We start from the raw sequence: 27189 nt of genomic DNA on the forward strand, positions 1-27189 counted from the left end.
TATGATTGTCCTTAAGTGAATCTGAATGTAATTTGAGGTATAATATAATATATTAAAGTTCCCTATTTAAACTAAATTAATTTTCATGGTTACTTTTATTAATTAATCCACAAACACAATTTAGTTCAGAAAGTGCACGAAAAACGTGAAACACGTAATGATGAAGCTCTAATAGAGAGCGGCAGGCGTACCCCAGGGCTACAGTAATGCTCCACCATCTTCTAAAGCATCTCCCTTCACTAATACGGCTCCCATAAAACCACCACTCTTAGGGCAACGACGTCTCTTTAGCCACTGTTCCTCCATCACATCTCTCTGGCCTTCGTGACCGTCAATGGAAGCTAAACGTTCCTGTGTTAAAATATCGCTAGTTGAGAATATTAGTTGCTAATGAACATAAATTATTATTTTTAGTCCGATTTATTCTCATTGTTTTTTAAGTTTTCGTTGAATGAAGACCTAAAAAGCTGTTGAAATTACCGTACTGACGTGCTCACAATGTGGACTAAGAAAATTCTGTTGAGATAAATATAATTATTTATTGCGTTAAATTTGTTTTTGTGTGTTATTTTTATATCGAATGGCCATTTTTTGTTCCATAGGTTACCTCGAAATTCTGTAACGGGTCTACTTTTTTACAGAAATGGTATTTAGTGCAAAAGATTTCTGGAGGATAAATGTTACTGGACGCCATTAATACTGTCATTTCAAATGAACGCTTCTTGATAATAAGCTAGCAATCGGAGTTTTTCTATTTACTGAATATTTGCAACTATACTAGTTACTAATACTGGCTTAAAGAATACAAAATAAAATTATTTATTTTCACGTGGTGTTTCTTCTACCATAGTTCTTCTTGATTATACTCTATAATCACTGTGAGGAATAAAAAATGTTCACTTAACGGCCACTAACACTTTTATTACAATATATATTTTGCTTTATGCCTTCAAAAATAAACAAATAACATGAGTGTTTCAATTTATAGAATATAATTGCGGTCATAGACGTAGTCGAAATCTATTTTAAAATTCCATCAGAAGTTTAGACTTCTTGAAAATATAGATTTTTAACTGCGGTTGGCTGCGTTCGGAAATCTTTTAACAAAATATTCTTTACTGTTTTTATTTATGTACTTATTCGAAATGATTTTTCATTCGTGAAAAAATAAATGTTTTCACTACGTGTTGAAGTATTGTTTTATAGTTATTGAATATGAAGGGAAATAGTACTGCGGAAAAAAATAAATAACATCAGGTAAAAAATTGATGGGAAAAATAATGCTGAAAATATTTCCTCAGAATTTAAATATTCCTTGAGTGGTTTTGAAATGCTCATTACAAGTGTCAAAATTGAAATATTGGTAAAAAATTCTCAAAAATGCTATTTAAGTCTTAAACAATATATGCATAATTTATTAATCTTGCCAAATTTTCGCCCATTCAGGCATCATCAGGGCCATTGGTGTACATTAAAAGGTACACCTATTTTGACGAATATTGGTAAGTAAACAAACAAAATATTTTTAGTAACTAATCTATTTATTGATTTGACTTTTCCATACGCTGAAAAAAAGTCTTTTCACCCTTTCAACCACTGAGGGACGGCCAGTCAAATCATATTATGTGTGTGGTTATCTGGAATATATAGCACAAGAGCCCAAGAGGAAAAAAAAGCCAGTTACTTGATTACTCACGCCAATTTTTGATTACTTAATTAAAAACTAGGTATAATTGCTAGTCAAAGTTAATGAGTCTGCCATGTATAGGTAGGTGGAATAAAAAATTGCGACTAGTTCAAATCGTTAAAAATAATTAATTTTTTAGTCGGCTCTCTATACCTTTGCAACTACCAACAACAATAGAAAATCTAAGACAGCATCATTTAATTAAGAGTAAATTTACTAAAATTTAAACCCTAATAAAGCTATTTACGTTCTATAGTTCCCGAGATACAGCTTTTTAAAAAGCAACATTTTATAAAAATGTTGTATGGAATACTGAAAGATCAGTAGTAAGTGAATTTATTTTGAAAAATCTTTATCTCAGGAACTATGTTACGTACAGATGTCTATCAGCACTCAAATTAAAACTAGTTTAATGAGCTATAAAGTAGTTTATGATGTTTATTTTCGTAGCAGTAGTAGTTATCATGAAATTTGCTAAAATAAATTGATTTATAGTTGTTCGTACAATTTTTCATTTGCCAAATTACTATTCATATGTCAATATCATAAAAACTACTACCCCTACGAAGATAAGTTTCATAAACTACTTTGTATTAAGTTAAATTTCTTTTATTTTGAGTGTTGGCAGACATATGAGCGTCTAATGGGTTTAGATATATATATTTTCAAAAATCCAACATTTTATACAAACAACTAAAAATTAACATTTTGTAAGTTTATTTTGTCAAATATCATAAAAACTACTACTCCTACAAAGATAAAAGCTATAAAACATTGTATAGTAAATTTAACTAACTTTAATTTGGGTCCTGGCAGACATCTGTACGCCCAATGGTTTCTGAAATAAAGTTTTTCAAAAATCAAACCTATTGTCCGAACAACTATAAATTAATTTATTTTAGCAAATATCATGAAAGCTATTATTCCTACGAAGGTAAAGGTCATAAACTACTTTATAGTATAATTATGTCGCTTTAATTTGAGTGCTAATAGACATTTGTACGTCGAATGGTTACTATGATATAGATTTCTCAAAATAGGTTCACTAACTGATATTTCAGTACATTTTTATTAAATGTTGCTTTATAAAAGGCTATATCTCGAGAACTATTGAACATAAATAGCTCTATTACGGCTCATATTTCGGAAAATTTACTCTTCTTTAGATTATGTTCTTTTAGATTTTCTAGTGTTGTAGGTAGTTTTTAAGATTTAGAGTTCCGAATGAAAAATTAAGGTTTTGAAACAGCCGCCATTTTTTTATTCCCGCTACCTATACTTGGCAGACTCGTCAGTTTTGACTAGTAATTATACATAGTTTTCATTAACGTAATCAGAAATTCGGGTGAGATAATGCCGTTTTTTTATTTCCGGCTCGTGTACTCATCTGACTGGACTCGTTTTAACAGGATGCGTTCTTTGGTGTGAGCTTAACCTGAGAAATATATTCTGTATATTGTGTATATCTGTATATAAATAATACTTTCTTGATTATAAACTAAACAATCGTATTTTTGCTGAGTCAAACAAGGAATAGGTTTATAAGCGAAAATTATTATAGCAATAATTTTATTTTATTTTTTTAAATTTTCCTTCTCTTGTAGGCTGCACAACTGGCAGTTCAATGAATTCTCGATAAAGCTTAATTAAAATAATTCAAATGTTCTGGTACGAATGAGAAATTGAAGAAATGAAACGGAAAGAAAAAGAGATGAAATTCTTTTAGGTAGAAGGGAATTTACCCTGTTCCTATCGCTTAGTCAATGTCCCGATAGGCCTCCGATATTAATGCCTTACTCCGGGGTTTTGTATTTTTTTTCTTTAATATAAGCCGCTTTATCTTCTTCAAGCAGAAATAAATTGAGTTTCCTTTTTTTATGCAATTATCAGTTGCAGTTTTTAATTATGAGTATGAATTGGGAATTCGTTTTTAAAATAATCATTATCCCTAAAATTATGTTGGGAAAATTTTCTAAAACTTCATCAACAACTGTTTTTGAAACTTTAAAATGAATCGTATAAATACATAAAATATCTATCAATCTAATATTTATGGATTACAAAAGACTGATCTACATGACTATCATAAGGCCTATCTGGACATAAGGAGTTGAGCTTTAGGGCTCCAGTAAACCCTTAAATTCCTCCAGAATCCAATCCTTACAATCCTTCGTAAAATCCTTAATGCTCCTTACTTTGTCACAAATCAAGTCATCTATCAGGATCTCAATATTCCATATGTTGCCGATTTGGACAGAACCAGATACCGTTCCTTCCATAATAAACTTCTCAACCACCCAAATCCACTTGTTTCTAACCTGGCTTCTCCTTCATTACCTAATAATCCTCCTAGGCGTCTGAAAAGAAGGTGGTCTTGAGATCTTCTTCTCTAGAAATGTTATTGGAGTTCTATCAGTGGGTAGATTCTCCACATGTTTTTATCATGTTACTGTGTCACCTACAGCAAATTTACTTGTTGTATATATTTGTATACAGTTGTAAATATCAATAAATAAATTATTAAAAAAAAAAAATATTTATGGAATTGTATATATATAAATATCTGATAACTAATAATATATCTTCTGAGGTCTAACATTTCCAAGAAAGAATTGTATTGATCATACAAACATACATGATTTTCAAGAACACTGTATGTATGTAGACAAAATTTAACTTAATTAAAATCGAGCACTTTTTTTTCTAAAAAAGCAATTTCTAGTTGCTTGGGTAGGTTTGCAGATTTGGTTGAAAATCGTACATTTTCAACCTGACAAGTTACAGACGTATAAATATGTTTTAAAATTAATGTTAATAAACATCATTTCGTATTTATGGATATAATTTACATACATAAAAAAAAAATAATTCTGTACCGCTACAGCACATGAACTGTCAGGAGTGCAGTACTATGTAAGTACTGTTACTGGTAGTCGTACATTCGTCAACCAGATTTTGACCTAATTAAGGTTCCTACTTAATGAGTCTGGGTTGACCTCAGAGGCTCCCTAATCCACAGGGTTGACTCACGGGCCACAGTTATAGTATAAATAATTATCTATCACAGTCGGATTAGAACCCGAGTCCTTGGAGTTGGTAGCACAATACCGTACCATTGAGCTGCCCACTCCCAAAATATGCATACATATCGAATCATAAATATTATATTGGCAGAAAGTTGATTGATTGCCGTGTAAAATATATTAAAGAAAGGTGGTCCGGGTGTGGTCAGAATAACTAAAATAGTAATTATACTGTTTATTTTGAGCCAACGTTTCGCTTTGCCTCACTTCATCAGGTCTAAAAAAGATACAAACAACTAAAATAATCTAACAAAGTAAGAGAAAAATAACATGAAATAAAAGTAAACTTAGGTATACTAAAAGCTATTTAAAATTTGTGATTTTCTTTATAAAAATGATCAATTTAAGTTAAAGAAAATAATTTTATAAATATTTATATTACTATTTGAGTTATTTTAACCACACCTGGACCGTCTTACTTTTTCATAAATATTAGATTTCCTGAGATGTACTAACCTTTCCAACGAAATTATAATATTCATATTAATGGAATAATATTTTTTTTTTTTTTACAGCTAACAATTTATAAAAATATCAACATTTTGTTAATATAGTTCCTTTCACTTACCTATATACTTATGTTATCCAGTGGAATTCATTAAGATGCTTTGTTATATACTGGCTTTATGTATTTTAGAAGCATTATTTAATAAATAATTTCTCTTTGCCTCACAAAGCCTACTTGATCTTTAATAATAGAGAAAAACTGGTTATTCAACCAAAATTTTATAATTCCTGATCGGAATTACCACCAAAACCACACTAGTAATACTAGTGTGGTTTTGGTCACACTTTCGGAAGAAGTATATTTGGAATTCGATAAGTTAAAATTGTATAAATATGGTAATTTAAAACAGAAACGTTAACATAACTAAATAATGATTGACCTGAAATTAATTAACACATAAGAAAAGGCCTAACGTTGAAGTATCGTAAAGGTAATTTATTTTAGAGAAAGCTTTGTTTTATTTTTTTAAGTAGTGATAAAAATAATAAGCCATTATTTATTACAGCATTTATCTTGGTCATTTATACAATAAGATGGCTATCTGAAAAATTATTTTCTTTAGGTACTCTTTGAGCTGTTGAGAAAATATACCAACAATTAGGAAGCGTTTTAGCAATATATGTTTACTTAAATATATGATTATTCTAATGTTTTTAAAAAAAAATTAAGTTATATGAATATGTTTCTTATGGATAAGTGATTTCATCATGTAAGTGCGATGATTAATATAATATGAGTTTAAAACGAGTATCGAGAGAATACTTCATAATTTATAATGTACATTTACTTTTAAATTTGACAGAATACATATAAATAACATACATGTGTATACATAAAATACAAATGTATTTTTGACTTGAAATCGTTTTAAATCTGCACAAGAGATTACTTTTTTCATGAAGACATCATAATCATAGTTTGTTGAATGAATAAAATGAGTTTATTCATAAAAAAAATTGATCTATTCATGCAATTAAGAACACATAGACATTGAAAAAATTATCCGTCTATGCAAGCCTTTGTAGAATTTTAACTATAACACTTTAAAAAAAAAAAGTTATATGCTTTAATAACAATAACACGGTAATTATATTTTAAGAAACAAAACAATATTATAAAACTTGTAACAAACTGGTGTATAGGCCATTGATCCCTTACATATTAACCAACAGACCTCTTTCCGGTGTATTATTTGCATTATACTGCATTATATTACATCTTTGCCTAAAAACGTGAGTGAAGACTGGATCATTATAAATTAATATCTAAGACTTGAATTTGATAATAAACAAAGTGATTTTTAATGTAAAAAACAATTTTTAGAAATTTATTTAACCTTAAAGTTAATTTTTTTTAATTAGGCATGTAGCCTAGGCTTGGAGAGTTTTGCAGTTTTAAAATTTCCTCTTTTATGTTTTTTGCTAATAACAAATTTCAATTTTGTAACTTCCAATTTGTTCCAGAAAACATTTTAAAAAATAAATCACAAAATTAAACGTTATTCGGTTTTTCTCTGGTTCCATGAAAATCTTAATTTATTAAATTTTTTATTCTATTTTTTTCCCCTAATTTTGGTCCAGAACATCGTTTAGAAACAACCGTTTATACTCCAATGGTGTCCAATCAAATGAAGATCACATTGGAAAAATTTGTGAAGAAATTCTGAAAATTTTCTCATTTTATATTTTTCAAGAGTTTCAACTTTGTGATCATTTTTTTTCCTCGTAAATATATACATAAAACAAAAAAAGAGGAAAATGTTTTTTTTAATTTGTTTGCTACTCGAATATCACGTATTATTAATAACTCCTATTATTCATCTTGTACTACATTAATATAAAATTATCTATTGTTTTTAATTTTTTAATGATTGTTTTCTTATCCGGTTCTTTTTGGTTCGAAGTGTTTTAGTGCAGTTAAAACCAAGCAAGAAGAAGGTTTAAAATAATTTTAATAATTGAAAAATTATATTCCATTCAGTATTTTAATTATGAATGTGAACTTTGTCACCTTTTAACTATCCACTGAGATTCTTTTCTGGTTCTAGTTGGTTGAACTAATGTAATATTAATATGTATAATGTTATATATACATAATGCTGATATTCCATTGAAGTTGTATAGATTAGAATAAAAAGAAAACCTATGTCATATGGATTCTCTGTAAAATAATTTGCTAATCTGAACTTGGGATGAATTGTTATGTGATCCTACTTTTAATATGTAGGAAAAAATCTTTCTACACAAAAAATGAATCGTACATTGACCAAATCAAACATAATTGTTCGATACGTCTCATTATGAGATCATTAGATTTAGACATCGTATCGCATTCAATGCAACCATTTTCCGAATTACTTTAGTTTCGACTTGAAACACTTTTGAATACAGCACCCACGATTCTCTAATTAATTTTATAATTAAAGATGTACCGTCGGGTACAAGCTAAGTAGGACCCAGCCTGTTGGGGCTAAGGTATTGCCCGACGTCAAGGAATGACAGGAACCATTTGTTGATAGCCTCGACCAGGACATCTCAGGACTCACTTGCTGTATCTTAAAGTACAATTGTTTAATTTTAAATTTTGTTTTATTCACGCCTTGTCCAATTAGTGTGCTTATTTATTATTCAATTAATTTAAATTTAAAATAAACATCCAATTCATCATTGTTCTTCGACAAATTTATCCAGAGAACCATAAAACTTTAGAGAAAAACTGATTTATGGTATGCAATTTAAAATTAAAAACATAAACGTATCTGCAATAGTTTTACATAATTTGGTTTAGCTTAGTCAGCCAACGGTTATTACAAAGAAAAAAATCATACCATTTTTCTTAACCATTCTATATGTTTTTTGATATGTTGAATACAAATTTCAGATTTGGAATCTCGTTAGTCGACGATAAAAATGAAAATTCAAAAATATGTATTAGAATTTTATCAGTTTGTCTATTACGAATTTTCCGTAGGAACATTGACAAAATTCGTGTATCATATTTAAGTTTGACTAGCTTCGGAAAATAGTTCCGTCATGGAATTAAAAAAAAAAAAACAATTTTATACACAAACTATACAATTATTTTTTTTAGCGATTTTATGTTTTCGGGGTGGTAAATCTGAAATTCAGAATTGCCATCTGGCCAGGCGCCGAGTTAACAGAATAAAATAAGACAAATTTTTCGAGGAAATAGCATTGATAATAGAGCACAAAAACAGTTTGAAGTCTTATTTTGAGTTTTTTGTAGGATACTAAAAAATTATCCTTTTTTAGCTGGATAAAGCCTAGTGGTGTTTCAGGTTGGCCGAAATAAATTTGTAATACACGAATTTTGTTGAAAATGTCTCTAATTTTGCATAGAATTTAGTTCAGCTTCTTGTAATAAGAAAAACTGGGAAAATATATATATTTTCCTTGTTTTGTGGTCGATGAGGTGAAAAACCTGAAATTTCTATATTACATACTTGCATAAAAAAAATAAATAAAAATTGTATAAATCATTGACTTATTCCCCAAAAAATATTATTTTCAAATAGTTATGGATAGTTTGAACATTGCTTTAAAATCTATTGTTTGGTTTCTTGCATTTTATGATAGGTAGGTCGGTACACAACCGTGTTGAGTGGGTAGTAACACATTGAACCCTCCTGATTGTGTAGGAAGCGTTCAAAGCATCTTATGTGGGATGAAGAAGAAAACTGCGAACATAAATTTGTTCATTTTGCTGATATTATAAACTAAAACTGTAAGTTTTCGTATATTTTTAAGTCATCCTGAAACGTCTTTATGGTGCATTGCTTGGGCAATTAACTATAGTGCTTCAAAACTAAATTACATGCCTATGTTACATGGTTTGGTATACACAAACGTAAAGTCACCATAAAATTTTCAATTCATTCCTAATTGAAAACGTTCTACATTTTATAGGACTTCATTTAATTGAATATTAATTCTGTCTTCTGTTTTTCCTAAAAATGTTGATATTAAAATTATTTAGATAACTGTTTCATCATAATTTTTGAATTATGATGAGAATTCATTTTTCAATTTACCATAATTCATCTAATTAATTGATGCTCTTTAGCGCTACTGATTAAGTATCGCAGTATTTAGATTTCAATGAGACCTAAGCTAAGATCTGCCCTACCCTTTAAAGATTTTATGTTGGGGTTAGAGCGGATATGAAAAAAATGAGCGGAGTGTGGACAATATTATATCTCATTTACAGTCTTAATGTAATGTTTCTTTCAAATGTAAGCGAATGAAATTTGTTTAAAATAATAGAAAACAATTTTTTTAGTTCCTTAAAGCTCTTGTTAAAAGATTATTTTTATTTATTTAATGTAATTTACAACTGTATAAATAATAAATACAATAAGTAAATCTGTGGACTGTTTCATTTACACTTGAAAATCTTGGGAAGGAACCACACGTTGGTGGTATCTCAAGCATTAATTTAAAGTAGAAGGCCCCATGGCCATCTTCTTTTCAGATGCCTGGGAGGATTATTTGGGATTGTTAAGGATAAGAGATTAAGAACTAATGGATTAGGACGGATAAGGAGGAATAAAAAGACGCATATCTGTTTTGGGCCAAATCTGCAACGAATGGGATGTTAAGGTCTTTGTGGATGAGTTTATTTGTAACGTAATAAGGAGCATCAAGGATTTTGGATTGTAAGAATTGAATGCGGAATTCCATATGTCCAATTCTCCATGAGCTTCCAAAAGCTCAATTCCATATGTCCAAATTTGTCTGATTATCATACTATATAATAGTTTTTTGTACTATATTGGAAGTTTAGAGCGTATTCCATGAGGGTGCAGCAATCGAAATCTATGATAAAATATAAGTGCGTACTTTGGTCTACATTGGGAATATTTTTATTGTAAAATGAACCAACTTATTATATTCTATGTTTTTCTGTGGAGGTGAATATATTTAAAAAATGTATTGATAAAGTTTAAAGTCTCCATTTCAAAAATTAAATTATCAATAGCCTACCAAAGTCAAACCTTTAAAATTTTAGTCCGAATTTGGCCCTACTTACTTAATAAAAGTCATATAAAGAAAATTTATTACATACAACTATTGTGATGATAAAAGAATTTTTTAATGTTTTATTCGATATCATTATCAATTCATCAGTTTATATTTGCCTCCAATATTGATTAAAAAAAATTATATATATATCAACTTATATCCAATGATAACAAAATTTTATTTATGGTATTTATTTATTCTAAAAGGTGGGAGTAATAAATAAAATTATGGCCAATGTTCTAATATTACTAGATTTCAAGTTGAGACTTTTTAAAGGGCCCAATCAACAATAAAATCCGAAACGGCAAATGATAGATTTTTAAAAAATCTATCTTAAAAAAATTAATTTTTCTCAAAACCAATAAAATGGACATTGTTCCCTCTTTCACCAAGGTACAAATATACAACATTTAAAATGACATTCCTTTATTTATTAAATAACTTTCACACTAATATTAACACTAACATTAATATTATTTATAAAATTATACTTATTGGTCATGAAAATTCTAGAAAATCTTTTGGGACAATTATGTTAATTAAACATCTCTAAAAATTAAAACTAAGCCGACTTTCCTAAGAACGGGTCCTCCATTACATTAGTTGAGGAGGCCGCCGCTAGATCGCAGCACCTCACAGGCACCCTCCCGGCGCCATCATCGCTCCATCTGCCAAACAAACGACTTCCATTTCTGAACCCTTTCAACTCCATCTAATCCACCATCATCCCTTATATAGTTTTTTTTCCTTCTAGATTATTTTTTTTCTCATGTTTGCCTTGCACTTAAACTTCAGAAAGTATTACTTGCATTCCAATGTAATTCTCATTGCCGATAAGAACGAGTTTGGTAGGTAATATGATGACTGTATTAAATCATTAGCGATGGTGTTAAGCTCTATCATGAACTCCTTTATTTTATTTTATTTTTTTATCTCAGATAAATTCTAAATCAAACTTCTTTATTTGGCTTTGGACTTGGCTAATACGGAATCTGTAATAATTCTTTTTATTCATCTATTTTTACTTCTACCATTTCAAGCAAAAAAAAAACATTTTATTTCTGAGAAATGTTTCCTTCCTTTTCAGCATCATTTAGGTAGGTGAAACAAGTTTAAATTATAATTAGGTAAAAAAAATTGTTTTCTTTTTTTTAAAATGACGTTTAGGGTTGTGATGAAAACATATTAATTAGTGAAAATTATTTTTTGGCTTGTGCCAACGTTTCATCCTAAATTTATGTTCTTTATTAGGGGTGAGTAAAAAAAATCAATAAGGTTTGAGAATATGAGAGAATAAAACATTAATATATATATATATATAAGTAATGTATATATATATATACATAAGTATGTGTTGTTAGAAAATATATGCAAAATATAAAGATCAAAATAAGAAATTCTCCATCACTTACATTTTGGCTAAAGTTAATCAATTATTTTTATGTCATTTTAATTCGAGAGAAACTCTCAATACTAAGTATTTTACTCGAAGTATTTACATAGCAAATAAGATGCTAGTTCTTGAATTTATGTTACATCATCAGTAAAAACCTAAAGACCTACGAAACATCTTTTCTTTTTTTTTTCATTTTATTTTAATGTCAATAGTTAGTTTAAACGTAAACCTAAACAAAGAGAACATCTTAACAGAATTTAGTCTCTTCATTCCAATATCAGACAAAAATGTGTAATAATAACAATTATCATTTTATTTTATTTTTAATATAAATTGGAATATACGATTTTCGCAGTTCACACCCTCATCTATTCTTTGCACAATGCATAGCAACATAGTGGAACAAATATTATTTTAGGTATGCCGTTTTAATTAAATTTTCAATTCTCATTGTAGAAGTATGTATGTAAGTGATAAAGTAAACTTTCATAAGTCTAATTTTTATTAATATTGATTATTTATCGAATTTTATCGTTCTGGCCATCTTTTTTTGAAATAAAAGTCAAATATAAATAAATAAGCTAAAAAGAGCAATAAAGAGTTTTAAATACGAAAATATAGTCGAAAATTTTCATAAAAACAAAAAAGAAGCAATCTGAAACTCTTGTAAAATTTTGAAAATGTTAACAGCAATTGTTAACAGACAGCTTTATAAAGCAATTTTTTTCTCCATATTCGATGATTCTGATAATTTCAAATTTCAATCGTAATTTTTTATTTATCTTTATGGCATTCCCATGCCTAACTTTAACGTATAATCTTTTAAATATGTATGTAAATTAAAAATGTGGCTCCATATTTCTTTTTTCTTGTTAGAATATCTTAGATCTAACGCAAAGAATCATTGAAGGAAACACATTACCATTATCATACAAAATATGTAATTTTATAGGTAATAATTAGTTAGCCAATGTTTTTCTTTTTCGTGATGTTTATAACGTTCTATTGTTTATTGTAATTTATGTATATTTTTATATATTTATATATATTATAAACTATATGCAGAAAGGGTAAAAACTTTATTAAAACCCAACAATGATGTGCTGCCTTCATTAGGTTGCTAATGAGCTACACAGTATACTTATTCTAATCTAACCTAACAATTTTTTTTAATCTTACAATAGGAATAACAATTAAACAATATGTAATAATAGAATATTACTTTTTTGTTTTATCGCTTTGGTTCTTTTATTTTTTTTTTTCTTTCTCATGATTTTTTTTTCTTCTTTCTATCCTTATTAATTTTTTTTTCAATCCTTCTTTTTTTCTATTTCTTCCTTTTCCATCCTTTCCTTTTTCTCTCTTTTTTTTTTTGTCATATCAATACATCATATATTAAATCTTTAAAGTAAAAAACTACTTTTTCTCATATTGGAAAAAAACAATTATCGTTTGTTTATAAAACATGGTTGATAAGTGACACAAATCTTTCCTACTTACTTTATTATTGTTTTAATGGGTAATTGTTTGAAAAAAATATAAATATATGACACAAATTATAAAGTATAATCAACAAATAACATAGCAAATATTTTTTTCAAATCATTGCCATTGTATAGGAAATATATGAGATCCACCAACTTTCAATATTTATGTCATCAATAAAATAATATATATAGTTTTCAAAATAAAGTATTTAAATAATTACAGATATAGATAGCCTTTATTTATTATTATTATTTTTTTTTTATGAAACTTTAACTTAAATTATTTTTTTCATTGAAAATCTTTTTTAGGTGTCATTGTAACCACGTATTTAAATACAACAGGATGTACAATTTTCAACTCAAGTAGCTAAATAATTATGGATATTAGATGATATTTAATTTTTTTTTAATTTTATAAGCAGCCTTAACCTAAATGATTTATTTTATTTTATTCGAAATCCAATACTGTATTTAAAGCAGATTATTTTTTTAAGTTCTCTTTATTTTATTTAACTTTCCATTTGAAGCGGTAAATGCCAAGTGCAGTAGTTTAGTTTAAAGTTTCTTCGCAAAAGCTAGTCCGAGTGAATACACTTCTAAATTCTTTTTATTCAAAACAAACCGTTGGGAAACGTTTATCTTCCACTCGGACAAACGTTGAAAAGGGAAAAATAAAGCTAAAAATCCTTCTAAAATTCAGACATCTAGTCCCCGGGAACGGTTGACAAACGACCCGGAGCGCCCCCACTGACGGCGACACTCCCCGAAGAAGAAGAAAAAGCCGAAATGGAAATGAGCCCGATGAGTAACTTAATCCCGCTGAGATATGTAAATATGGTTGGAGTCTCACATATCCCCTGGCTCTGGAGAGAAATGGAAGGCGCTTTCCTGTTGAAAGGACCTCTTCTCCAGTGTCCTTCGTCCTTATATAAACACCGCTTATGTATCTCGATTTATTTTATAATCCCGTCTTTCAGCGGCTGGAATAATGGCTACCTGGAGAAAAAATGACAAACCCGGTTATGGTTAGACGAATTATAACATCAACTAGAGGTTTAGAAAGTGTGACATTGGCTGAATACCGTTTTCGACATTAGTCTCCGTAACGGTTTGGAACTTTTGGCATTTCTCTTTTCGGCTAAAATTAGTGTGTGATTAGACCTTGCATCATATAATTAATCACACCTACGAAAAAATGTTAATATTGTGTTTAGTGCTCGCTCTTCATTCTATTTTTTACTTTTACTTATTGATTTATGGTATATATAGTAAGGGGAAGTGGTCCTGAAAACGTTTTGAGGTCCCCTGATTCAAATAACCAGTCTTGCAAAATTATCATCTTAATATCAAACAATACTACGTAAATACTTTTCTGTAGTTACTAGTAGTATGAATAGTAATAGTAATTATTAAATTGAAATTGTCTATGTGTTTGCGTGTGAACAGTCTAGCGTGTCAAAAATGTGAAGGCCTAATAAAATAAAATTACATTTTAACGTAGATGTATACTTGAGATGTTACAGCAACATTCTCGTTCAGATCAACAGACTCCAAGTACCACTATATATAATCGATTTGACCCTTTCTTTAAAAAAATTGTATATTCAAAATTACTCCAAGGATTTTGATTAAGCCCGGTAAATCAATGCACAATTAAGTGTTATTCAATATAAAATAGGGCTTATCCTCATTGTAATTTTGTGAAAAAACTTAAATGACGAATTTTGGAAAAATCTACCTATTGGTATAATTGGCTAAATATAAACTACGAATAGATTTTATCGTTAAGGAAATAAGAGGAAAAATATTTTCTTTCGTCTGGGAACACATGTCCTAGAATTAAGAGTTGTAATATAGAGCATATAGTATTATTTACCGTAGGAAAGGCAGATATTTTAGAAAAAATAATATATAGAAAGTCTCAGAAGGTTAAGGAGAATGACGAAAAATGCATAAATAACTCGCTGGTGCATTTACAATTAGTTTTTTCGTTTCATCCGTCGGATACGTGTGCTATATCGACATAGTAACTAATTTATTATTTTTAATTATAAATAAAATTTTATTCTTTTCATTGTATCTTTTTATTTTTAATTCTATCATTTTATCTTAACATAGTTTCATTTTGTATCTTTTTAGCCCTGATGAAGCACTGCAAAGTGGGGCGAAACGTTGGAAAATAAAATAGTTGTAAACTATTTTCGTTTCTCTTGTGACCGCAACCCTGACCATCTTCCTATATATCAATTTTTACGGTCAACTATATATACATATATATTTTCAATAACAATTCAGCATCGAATAAATGATTTTAACAAAAACAGTATAATGTATTTCAATAAATTTTCTGAGGTTAGAAACTTCCAAGAATTGAATATATTTTATTCTATATTTTCTTTTTTGTTTTACAACGTTTCGGGACTACTGTCCTATATTCACGTACCTTAATAAACCTCATTTTTGTCAAACTTTTAATTTCACTTAGAAAATCATGTCATCTATTAAAAAAAAAATATAGCTGAAAAAAAATTTTTTACACTGTTTTAATTAAGATAAATAATAATTAATAAAATATATTCAATTTTTGGAAGTTTTAACCTCAAAAAATGTATTGAAATTGACTTACCAGACTTTCTAAAAAGAAAATCCAGTATAATGTAAATGGATGTTAGTTTTTATATTTTTGCCATAGTTTCACAAAAGAAAAATGTTAAAATTTAGGAATTCGAAATATAATTGGAAGTGATGCTTGATCTTCATTTGTTTGTGAACTGGAAGGCTTGTCTTGAAAACAAGTGTGGGGAAGTATTCCCACAGCGAATAATGCATGAATACTCATTATAAAGTTAGCAAGGATTAATTTTTAGCTAGATATTTTTCAATCTAATGGGAACTCCGTAGAACCCCACAAATGGCGGAAAGTTTTTCTAAAAATCATCCTACAGCTTTCACCAAGCCAGTGGTACAATGTCGCTTTTACGACGCCATCATCGGCTCGACAACAACAGATGAGTACAGTAATGGAGATGGGATTTTAAGTGAGGTCCCTTCGCTCGTTTAATTATACAATCATCAATCATTGGGAGAGTTCTGGCCGCGACGTTTCGGAGAGTGTTGGACCAACTGCAACAGTTTCCGACACTGAGCCGAAGTAGGCGGGCTAAAGGGGCCGATTTAACCATAAAAAAATGCTAACCGTGGCACGATTTAGAGTAGTTAGGGTCTCGTTTGTGCTTTTTCGGCCCCGTCTAGTCTCACTAACAGCTTTCGGCTTTTTCCTTATCCTGTCCTTAAAGCGTAGTTTCCGGCTTAATAAGGCTGCTGGAGATAGGAAAAGTTCAGATGTACAAGATTTCAAGAAAATAAAACTCGAAGGGACATATGGTAAGACAGCTGAGAAATGTTTTGGTTTTAGCTGGCATTAGAGATAAGTACAATCCATTAAAAATTGCAAAAGTTAAAACTACTCACGAATTGCGAAGCATATTTACTTATTTTTACTTCTACTTGTATCTGAAACTTATAGTAAGGGAAATTATTAAAATCGTGAAATATTTCGAATATGAGTTTTCAAAAGGAATATACCTCTATATTTGTTTATGCTAAAAAAAAAATTAATTAAATCATAGAAAGATACTCCGTGTGGCGGTTAATAAATGTATCAAAATATTAGAAGAAAACTATGGTTTAATCTAACAGTCCTGACGAAGCCCTGAAAAGTGGGGCGAAACGTTGTTTAACAATGAATAGTTTTCTTCTGCTATTTTGATAGCTTTATTGAACGCCATCCGGACTATCTTCCTACAATCTACTTCATACGGTCAACTATCTTCTTGTAATTAATTCTTAATTAATTTTTGCAAAATTAATTAAGTGATATTTAATTAATTTATTAATAACTAAATCTTATCCTCATTGAAATTACCTGACAAGCCTAAGTTAATGTGTTTCCATCGTTTGTATGACAATCGTCATGACTTTTTGACTGTTGTCAAAACAAAAATAGAACCAGGAAAACATATGGGTCTGAACAAGAAACAATATTTATGAGTGCCGGATATTTCTAATTCTAATCAATATTCAATATATGAATGAGATGAAAGCGAAGGATTGACTAATTTAGTAAATTAATCAGTAATTAAATGCAATAATTGTGTTCAAATATCATATAAATTTCAAAAAGTCTTAAATTACTAAAAAAATAATAAATTTTGACTTTTGTTTTATGTGATAAAACAAAATAACATGGTTCTCTTAATACCTTTTTATATTTTATATGATAGGGGTATTCATGATGTATTAAATATAAAATATTTTGCCATTTTAAATGTTCTATCTATAGGATTGTGAGAAGCCATATTTAAAATCATGATAAATGCATAAGATCTCCTAGCGGATTTTCTGAGCAACCTTTCCTTCCAAAACTTCATGTTATTGTGTAGTTCTGAGTTTAGATTAAAGTAATTTATTATAACATGCCTCAAGTGAGTGAAAAGTTGAATTTGTGTGAAGGTTTGTCCAGTGAATGCCTTGTTGATCTTCTAACTTGTCAAGATGAGCTAATTGCCCACTATCATTACATTATTATTGGCATTCATTGATGTATCAGTTAAAAAATACAAAACAATACTAACACAATCAAAACACCAACTACGAGCAAGTAACCTAACACAAAAAACGGTGAGCTCAGCTGGTCTGTTGCGTGACGTCATTTTCCATTTAACAGACTCAACCATGTTATATGGCATATCGTTTTAACATGGTAAAAGAAGGAAATATTTCTCCATTTAACACGCTTTAACATGTTAAACTAAAGTACATGAATACGCTTTATGTTACATTTTAAAAACCATACCAGGCTTAAATCCTCTCTGCTTTCTATCCCCCTTCTTGACTACGTTCCTGATCATTGTAATTCAAAATAGATATTGTGTATGAAAAAAGTGGTTTATTTGGATTTAGCGTCCTTATGTGTCCAGCTAGGGTACGAAGAATATTCAACAACCTAACTGCAATTAGCAACCTACATTATGGTTCTCAAATCAGAAATTTCACAACTCAATTATTAACCGCAATTATTAACCCTCTAGCCAACCCCGTTAGCAGCATTTCTTATTATAATATAATGTAAAATATATTTCTTTTTAATGATGGGGAGGGAGTATCTCAGACATAAATATATAGTATGTAATAGGAAAGTCATTATAATTTTAACTTGCCTTATGGCAACCACTATAAATCTTTTAAATAACGAAATATCAATTTGGATATTTTTCTTTTTCATTTTTAATAAATGGTTAAACAAGCCTAATAATTTTGTTTTATAACAATAATGATTTTTAATTGTCCACTATGACCGATAACTAGCCTTTAGATGTTGAAAAGATATCAGATAAAATGAAACCATAATAATTATCACCTTCGTTGCAGCTGTCTCTAAAATTATCAGTTCCTATTTATCATTTAACTCACCCACTTTCGTTTATTACAGGTGCATACACAGTCGTTAGTATTTTGTAGTGGAAAGAAAGGGCTTCTCATTGCTCTAATGATCATTCGGATGGATCTAGGAAGTGCTAATAGGCATAGTTAATTCTCCAATCACCTGGTTTTTCCTTCCTGTGTTAGGCTTCTTCTCTCTGTTAATATCAGGCAAGGAATTATTGTAATTATTCTGTTTTGATAAACATTCTTAATTAACAGTCCAGCGAATAGATTCCATCAATTATACAAATTAAGCTGTTACTGAAAATTGAAATATTTTCTATTGAGGTAATAAGTTTTAAAATTTTTAATGGATTTGTAATGAATATCTAAGTAAATTTGAACTTTAGAGTTTGCTGAACAACTTTTTTATTTTTTTGGACACTTTTTTATTTATTGAATAATAATAATATAATCAGCAACAATCAAGTGTTCATTCATACTTTCTAAACAAGACAAAATAATTAAAGAGAAAAATGTAACATATAAAATGAAAAGATAAAAAAAAATATTAAAACTATCAAAATAAATTAATAATTGAATTGATACAAAAGAAAGATGAGATATATTAAACATTAGTAACTGTTGGCATCAGAGTCCTAACATAATGAAGGTAGATTTTGGATTTGAGCATAAATTAGTAAATATTTAAAGTAATGAAATAATAATATAAAATATTTTCAAGCAGATAACCGTATTTTACTTTTATTTAAAATATATTTCAAAGTAATACTGTAGTATGCAGACATAATAAATATGCAGGACACATAAGTAGGGAAGAAATCAGTAAAAACATTTAAAAATAAAAATTCACCAATTCAAAACTATAATATAAAACCTGAATAGCTAAATTTATTATTATTTATTGTTATTTACAACTGTACATTATAATACATTTAGTAAATTTTATCTCAGTTAAAATAAAGTGATATTGGCGTGAGGAGAAACAGTTTCCATTGGTAGCACTCTAATTATTAAATATAGACATATTAATAAGGACAAATAGCACCCAGGCATATTGTTGTCAAGAGATAATACTTAGAATAACTTAACATTGATCTGTGCTAAAGTGGGAGATGAATGTATCAACAATGAATGGTATTGTTTAAAAAATGTAGTGTTATATTTTTTAATTACTTAACCAATTTCGAAAAAGTAAAGGACTTAAGAAGTTGAAATTGAGTATATGTTTTAATTATATACATCAATTGTTGACAAATGTTAAATTGTATGTTACGATCATAGGGATATTAGTACTTGAAGATATTGATATGAAAGATACAAGAGAATATTGATAATATTTTTTGAATATTATCAATATTCTAAAATATTTTTCACGTCAACATTCTTAATTAATAACAACAACTAAGTATATTTATTTGTTTTTGAAGATAAATAATTAACTCGGGCATAACTCCTGCAATAGAAAACAAAAAAATTAAAATTCGGACAAATCAATTCTAATGTATGATATATGGCTATGTGATAAGTGAAATGTTAGTAAACAATATTAATTTCTTAGGGTCTCCTTGATAATGGCCTGATGGTCGATACGTTGGAGTAAAAAAAAAAACAAAGTGAGAAATGAAGATCAAAAGATATTTTTAAATAATGATGATGGTCAGGGTTGGGGTTAAAAGAGAAAAAAACTAGTTAAGAACTATTTATTTTTCGACGTTTCGCTCCACTTTGTAGAGCTTCATCAAGGCTGTTCTATCAACTTTAACTTTGGCGGCTTTGGTTGATTATCGGAAGCGTACATGTAGATGTAAAATATCCGATATTTTATCAAAGTCGCCAACGCTATCAGTCAACTTGAACAGCCCTGATTCACCAAAGCTCTATAAAGTGGGGCGAAACGTCGGAAAATTGATAGTTGTTAACAATTTTTGTTTCTCTTGTGATCGCAACCATCCTCTTCATTATTTGAAATTACATGGTCAATTATTTATATATATAATTAGAAGATATTTTTGTTTTAATTTATGTTACTTACTCTCAAACAAAAAATTAATATATAATATATTAATAAACGAATAAAGCACTTTTTATACTTTTTGTGCATTCAACAGTCTCAGTTTTATCAAGTGTCTAAAATCCTCTTTCTCTTGAATTTTCATCATTCGCTTCAAAAAATATATAAAATAAATCATACATCATACTAGTCGAATCTTTCAAAATCATTCACGCTGTAAGTATTTTTAGAGCTGGGCTGTTTCCCAAAACACGAAGATACTGCCGTGTAAGACCCTGGTGAGACCAGTTCTTACTTATGCCTCCAAATATTGGATATCACCCAGTTCGTAAGATGCCTTTCTCCTAAGGTCGAGAGAATATTGAGGAGAATTTATGGCCCAGTTTGCGCTGATGGAAACTGGCGGATAAGAATCAATGCAGGATTAACAAAGCTCTACAAGAACCCAGATAACGTAAGAGTAATCAAACTAGGATGATCCTGAACGAAAGAATTTATGGGACAAGGAGTGTGGGAAGACCCCGGCTCCGTTGGATTGATGAAATGGCAGCAGATGCCAGGTCCATCTTGGGAATCCGCAATCGGAGGGCAGCGGCAACCATTAGAGAAGACTGGCGGACCAAGCTGCAGGAGGCCTTGACTCTACAGGAGTTGTAGCGCCACGAATGATGATGATGACGTTGACTAAACCACATCTTTATTTATCTAAATTTCAAATCGCCTCCTATCCCATTTTTATACTTTAATCTAATTGACGTCTCGTGAATGTATTTTAGTTACGTTGAATCGTAAAATTTTTTAATCGAAAATGTTATAAATGAATACATCTGTTAAATTGACCATTGACAATGCGAAACTATGAAGCAATTTATACCAAAATTATAAATATATACATGTTCTTGAAATTGAGTTCTAAGTTTCTATGAAGAGTTACCTCTTCCAATTTTTATAAATCCCACTTATTAAATATTAAAAATATAAGTTTTTATAATTTATACAATTTTAATCACAAAAATATTTATCTAAACCACTTCTTTCTTTATCTAAATTTTGAATAGCCTCCTATCCCAATTTTTATAGTTAAATCTAAGTCACAACATATTTTTTTTTTTTTATTTTCACAACAATCCAGTTATTTTTTTTTTCTCCTTTTCAACCAGAAGATATTTTTTTCTTTGATCGTTGCTTCATATTTTATTATTTATTTTAACTCCTTAGGATTGTGAGTAGAACTTCATAGAAAATCGATGAAGAAGACCCATCACTAAAAGCGAATATATATATATTTTTAAATTTGTTTGTTTTAAGCATACCGAAGTTTCATTTATTTAAGTCAAAATATTTCGAGCAATAATCTAACTAGTCTTTGAAAACTTCAAATATTATCGTAATTTTTATGATTATTTAAAAAAAAAAAAAAAGGATATATTTAATATTAGAACTTGTTATATTATTATTGTAATCATTTGAATAAGATATCCTACTTTTTAAAATACAAATTGTATGGACTGCAACAAAACCAAAAGCCTAAAGATTTCTGCATTTAGTGTCTTTCACATTTCCTTTTTTTTTTTTTTAAGTATACCTGTTCGCAGTTTCAATTTAAGTCAAAATATTTCGATCGATAATCTAACTAGTAAAATTCAAATATTATCGTCATTTTTATGATTATTTATACAAATAAATAGAGATATATGTAATATTTGAAATTGTAATTTTATTATTATAATCATTTGAATAAAAAATCTCACTTTTTGAAATAAAAATTTTATCGACTTAAATAAAAGTTTGATATCTGCTTTCAATACATTTCTTTTTTAATAAAATTACATTATCACTGTCCCAAATAAAACAGAAAAATTTTCATTTTCTTTCATTATAATATAATGATAAAATATTTAAGCTGTACGTCCGATATGAATTTTTCTATTTAATCTTTTTTTTTTTTACAACTGTTTATCATCCTGGAATCATACAGTTACAAGGCAGTAAAGTGGATTTAGTCCACTCGATCTTAACTAGACCAGGATTGCTCGTAATGAGTACATACTGTGAACCGATAAAGACCCTAATTATCGGTTAATGAGTGTTATTGAACGCAATGCTATCTATTTACAGCCGCTGAATGCATAGCATTTCCTCCGTCTGCGTGAGTCATTATCATTGGGATCGGTTCCAGTTTATGCTTATCCATATTTGTTCTGGGTTGTTGCTTTAATGACACGAAAATAATCTGTCCATTGAATATGTAACGTTGCATATAGCAATGCATGCTTGGATATTTTCCAAATGAAAAATAACATTACTTCAATTTAATATTGTTTTCCGTATCTACATTTTTTTTTTACCTCCAATTTTCAATTAAATGTGACTAGAGATTATATTATTTTATTTCTTTTTTCATACACATAGTTTGATCATGTTCATTTTGTTTATCCTCCTCTTTGTATATATTTTACGAGAGATTCTTTTTTTTCATTCATTTATTTATTTGTATTGTTATTTTATTTTATTTTAGTATGAATGTGATCATTCATCACTATTACCTATTGCCCACAACTATGTGGCAGATTGTAATATCTATCAATAAATAAAAAGTATTTAAAAAAAAATTCAATTAACAGAAAACATTAATAATAAAATGAAATGAAAAGTAATTTTATTCTGGGACTTCTAGTTTCCTAATGATAATTAAAACGAGCATTTAAGTACCAATTGTCTGCCATAAAATAGTTTAATTACTAAGTACTAACACAATAAAAAATCAAAACAAAAGTCCTTAAGTTTCAAGCTGATATTTATAAATACTTAAAACATTAAGTAAACAATAAAATAGTTGACAATTAGATATTAAAAGAAATTTATAAATAAAATAAATTAATATACTCATGCATAAAGTTAAAAACACTTTTTTTTTTTTGTTTTATCTCTAGAAATAATTCAAAATCTTATAATTTTAACCAATAATGTTCCTTCACAATGCCTCAATAATTAAAAGTTTTAGAAACAAATATTTTATTTTATGTTTATTATTTTGATATTTCCATCTAAATTATAACATAATAATAATAACAGATGTCATACAACATTTATTATAATCTATTAAAAAATTAATAAATAAAAAAAATTTACCTTCATTAGCAACTGCAGTGAAATTCTGGATTCGTAGTAAAAATGTTTTAATGTGACGGCGTAGAATAGATACTCTTGGTCCGGTTGATAGTCAAGTATAAATAACACCATAAAAATAATATTTAGTAAGTGAATTGTATTAAGTAATTTTTTTTATTATGTTTTTTTTTTTTTTGCTTGACCAACGATTTAATAGAACACCTAATCTTAGATTCCGAAAATGGTTACTAAAGTTGAGAAATATTCAGTTACAGTTGGGAATTGTCTTGAAAAATTGTATTGTTTTAGCTTATAAATCGTCGAAGCATAATTAAAAGTATTACAAGCAAATATTTTATTTTATATTTATTATTTCTAAATGTTATTTTGCCACCGACCAATAGATGTTGTCATCTAAATAATAACATAATTATAATAATAACGACATAATATGCCGTACAACATTAATTATACATTGTAAAAAAAAAAATGGCTTCCTTTATTAGTAACTAAAATATTTAAATTTCTTGAATTTTAGTAATACAACGTAGAATTAGTCCGGTTGATAGTCTAGTATAAACTATTTAAATTTTTCGATATAAGATACATTAATACGTTCTACTTGAAAGTTCTCGGAATGAATTACTCCACAAAGACAGAGAACTAAAGAGTGAATGCAGAAAAGGTTTACGCAACATTTCTCTTACTTCCTCGTGCTATTGTTTTCCTTTCCTCTTTGACCCTACTTTCTTAAATAACAATAGACGACGCCCCTAACGTGTTTGTACTTAGGAAGAACCCAAACAGTCCTAAGAAATGTTAATTTGCAGCAGATGGAAGGAGGAAGGAATTGCACAAGTGTTGCGCTATTGTGTCTCAGCCGTCAAATGACACTTGTAAATCAGAAGCTACGTGTTTTGGTCGAGCGGGCAGGTCAGCTTGGTGCAGTCGGTTCTTGGGTTTGCTGGCACTAGCACTGCGGAGGTATGTACTTCAACATTTATTGATAATTCTTATATTTTAACAATTTTTAGGTTCGTTAATAATTAAATATCACATTGATAAATTCACTAGGCTTGAAAAGAAACTCATTAGTTGAATTTTTGTAATTAATCGTAAGAAGGTGTTGTGGGTGCTGGCATAAAATGTTATACAAAATCGCAGAAAAAACTACCTTCACTCTTTCTTTAACTTTACCTTATTTTTAATTACTTCTTTAAATTATTTTTACAACAATTTTCACTCCAGTGGTAAATTTAAATTAAATTATATCATATATAAATATTTCTATATTTTTAATGAATAATTATTCTATACATTTATTTATATTCTTTTAGTTCACTTCATTTCTTCATTAATTTTTTTATATATTTTAAATTAGATTCAAAAAGTTTTGAGTAAAATTAATGTTAATAAACATTTTTTAAAATATTAAATAAAAATATCAATCGAATAGGAAAAGAAAAGAATAAATAAAAAATTTGAAATGTTAGAAATGAGATAAATGTTGGTTCAATTTTTTTATTTATATGTTACAAATAAAAATATGATTTTAAGATTTTTTATTTATTTATTTAATGTAATTTACAACTGTACAAAATAATACAATAAGTAAATATGTTGTATGTTTCATATACATTTGAAATCTTGGGAAGGAACCACCCATTGGTGTTACTTCAAACATTAATTTAAATTAGAAGGTCCCGTGACCATCTTCTTTTTAGACGCCTCAGAGGATTATCAGGGATTGTTGAGGATGAAAGATTAAGAATTAATGGGTTAGGATGGTTAAGGAGTTTGGGATGAAAAGACGCATATCTGTTTTGGGCCAATTCTCCAACGAATGGGATGTTAAGCTTTAAGATATTTAATTTTAAAAATGAAAAATATAAAATTATTAGTAAAATTGATGCAAATGAAGGATAAAATATATTAATCATTATAATTGTTGTTAACTGAGTCCTAACCAGGTGATTGTAGGTTTTATGATAATAGTGTAACAAAGTAAATAAGGAAATTGTTAATAATTAATATGATGATGTGATGTTAGGCATGTTAGTAGAAATACGGTCTTATGTAGTACATAATATACGTTAGCAAGTAATACAGTGAAGTGTAAGTATATAATATGGATATTTTTGGTGTGTAAAGACACTGAAAACTGAGAAATAAGAACACAATGATATTAGTGTTTTACTATATTTTTGTATATTCCTATCGTCTTATGGTACTTTACAATTTTTGTATATTGTTATTATTTAGCCCTGAAGAATTGGAGGCTTCTCGAAGTGGAACAAAATATTGGTTACTAAATACATTTTTACAGTTTTACCTAGAAAATCCATTAGATATCCTTTCCATTTTTATTATTTTATTATTATCTTTATTTATTATATTATCTTTATCTTGTATATGAATATATGAAAGATAGCACCTTGGAATTTCAATTAGTTGCATAATTCTAACAGTAAAATTATATGTGTGAAATGTCAGTTTTCACAGGAAACATTATTTAGTAAACCAACGTTATTAAATCAAAATATTTACTCTCTTTTTCTATACGTTTCCCCAACGTGTTTTAACAATCTCAGAAAGAAAATATACATAAATAAAATTTTTGTAAAGAAATGAATTCGGAAAATGTGTTTTTGACCTGAGAATCATTTTCAAAAATTTTACCTTAAGCGACTTTTTTCATGTTTCTGAACAGATGGAAATATTTTAGAGATAAATCTGGCGAATAAGGTCGGTGTCCTAGGACTTCGTAAAACAGCTGGTCTGTCGTAAAACATGAGGTCTCTCGTTGTCGTGTAAGATAATACGTCCCTTCTAATTAACCAATAGAGGTTATTTTTTGGTTCGTTTATGTCAATAACACGATAGTATATAGTGTAAATGGAATGATATTGAATTTGTCGTAGACTCCAAAAATGGTTATAAAAAGTTAAGGAATATTAAGTTACTGCTTGGAAATTTTTAATTTTTAAAGAAATGAAAGCTGTTTTTTCTTAAATCAATTCAAAATTCATATCTCAAAAATAGAAGTGAGCTACGAAAGTGAATTATTGATAATATTTTAGTAAACTACCCCATTCTTAATTTCTGAGATTCACTCCTATAACACCCTCTATACGACTGGCTGCTAGTTTATTGTGGATTTTATTTTTCATGCTCAATCTCCAAAACTCGTAAAAGTTATACGAAACAGTTTTTTTTCTACAAATAATTAGAGAGATTTAAAGAAAATTTAATTATGTAGTGAATAGTAATTGTATTATTTCTTGCTTTATCAAACTATTTTAAGAACAGATAGTTATTTTTTAACTAACTGGCTTCTATATTTTTATATTCCAATAGTGGAAATCATTACACACAGTTAAGTGTAAAATTATTTTCAACATATTCTAGTGTTTGTG

The sequence above is a fragment of the Halyomorpha halys genome, unplaced genomic scaffold (assembly GCF_000696795.3).
Source record: "Halyomorpha halys isolate HHAL.00 unplaced genomic scaffold, Hhal_1.1 Scaffold15.1, whole genome shotgun sequence".
In the NCBI taxonomy this organism is placed as follows: Eukaryota; Metazoa; Arthropoda; class Insecta; order Hemiptera; family Pentatomidae; genus Halyomorpha; species Halyomorpha halys.